Below are 2,247 nucleotides of genomic sequence, written 5' to 3'. Positions count from 1 at the left end.
GCCCGCACAAAAAATCGCACACACAAACGGAACACAGCATCGGAAAGCTGACGGAGAGGCGGTCCAGGAAAACATCAAAGACGATGGGGTCACAGAACTGATCGCGAAGATACGGCAGCAAAACGCCGCTCCCGCCACGTGGCTCGGTCCAAACGTGGGCACAGTCAAAATCCCACAGCAATACGCGAAAACCCCAAAACGCTTTTAAAATTAAAACTAAGCAGTTTAGACAAAAACTAATCACGCCATTAGAAAGCCTGGCCGAAAACACATGAGAAAAACTATAATCTTGGTGATTATTAACGATGGAAAACGATACGACGGAGCGAGAGAAAAAGCGACTTACGAAGCCGTTTACCCGCGCTTGGTTGAATTTCTTCACTTTGACATTCAAAGCACTGGGCAGAAATCACATTGCGTCAACACCAATCAATGGCCATCGCAATGCTTTGACATAAGATTATGTATTTGTACCCCGCCGTTCCGCTGGGCACTACGGCGGCACACAAGACAAACATTCATGCCGGGACAAAAATGCACTTTGCGAAACAAACGTTCGGCCAGTGAGACAGCCATAAAAACAGGCTCACATATGGCAAACAAACGCCCTCATCATGGCCCAACAAAAGCAACACCATGGGCTGCCCTAATTCCCACCCTCGCACAGCTGAGGACTAGAGTGACTTCCTCTTCCACCGCAAACTATCCTCCCCAGTAGGTTATAGAATGCCGAGTATGGAACACCCTCGAGGTTCCAGTGACCCAGCGCCCCGAGCACGAGACGCCCCAAGGACTCCAGTGACCCAGCAATCCGGGTGTGGACCGCCCCCAAGAGCCTAGCGACTCTGAACGCCGGGTGTAGAGCCCCTCAAAGGCTCCAGTGACCCCATCAAACCACTGGATAGGAACAGTGTACCTGTGCAAATCAGCCTCAGGTTATTAGCCATACGTTGCCCGGCTCTCGCCACGAGGAGGCTTTGCAATCAGGATTTAAGAGAGCCGCAATGCTTTGACATAAGATTATGTATTTGTACCCCGCCGTTCCGCTGGGCACTACGGTGGCACACAAGACAAACAGTCATGCCGGGACAAAAATGCACTTTGCGAAACAAACGTTCGGCCAGTGAGACAGCCATAAAAAACAGGCTCACATATGGCAAACAAACGCCGACACCATAGTCAATGCTTTGACATGGATTAACGGATTTATATACCCCCGTACCGTAAAAATACATACCGGGGCAGTTGGAGAAACGGGGTAGTTTACCAGATAAATTTGGAAGGGGGAAATAGCGAAAACACAGCCAACGGAACAAGCCGACAACGAGGAAGGAAGACCCCGCCGACCACAACCGCAGCCCAACCCCGCGAAGGGCAGGAGAGGAGAAGCTCAACCGAACCATTACCGGCCAGTCTCGCCCAGTCACGGTGCAGTACCAGACCCGCTTCGGACCTCAGCCCGACCAGCCCAGCCCTCAGAGCCAATCCTTGTCCCGAAGTTTCGGATCGGTTTTGCCGACTTCCCTTACCTACATTTTTCTATCGCATAGAGGCTGTTCACCTTGGAGACCTGCTGAGGATATGGGTACGGTCCGGCACGAAAATCACAACTTCTAACTCGGATTTTCAAGGGCCGATGAGAGTGCACCGGACTCCGCAAGAGGCGCGGAGCTTTACGGAAACACCATCCCTATCTCCGGGCGAGCCGATTCCAGGGAGTCGAATCCTTACAAAGAAAAGACAACTCTTCCCGGGACTCCCATCGACGTCTCCGAGCTCGTTTGCGTTACCGCAATGTACCCCCAAAGGGGACAATCTCCGTGTCCGGGTTCGGGAATATTAACCCGATTCCCTTTCGGTCATCAGCGAGACTTGCATTGAGAGGTCTCGCCTCGGAACGTATTTCTCCTATCCCTTAGGACTGACTGACCCATGTTCAATTGCTGTTCACATGGAACCCATCTCCATCTCAGTCATCAAGGTTCTCACTTGAGTATTTGCTACAACCACCCAGATCTGCGCCAGAGGTGCTCCAGGCGGGCTTACGCCCGGCACCTTCGACGCGCGCCTCCGCGCCCCTCCTACTCACAGCTTTTTAAAAGAAAAGTATTTCGACAGCTACATTCCCCACTAACTCATTCCTATAATCATCAGGATGAATACCCTCCTGGTACAGAGCAAGAATTTTAGGGTTGCTTGCCTGATAATTACATTTGGTTTTATCATCCCTCAAAAAAGTACAATATA

This window comes from Leiobunum rupestre, chromosome 3 (genome assembly GCF_980474605.1).
Source record: "Leiobunum rupestre chromosome 3, qqLeiRupe1.1.hap1, whole genome shotgun sequence".
NCBI classification, from domain to species: domain Eukaryota; kingdom Metazoa; phylum Arthropoda; class Arachnida; order Opiliones; family Sclerosomatidae; genus Leiobunum; species Leiobunum rupestre.
Note: the sequence above shows the minus strand (reverse complement) of the source record.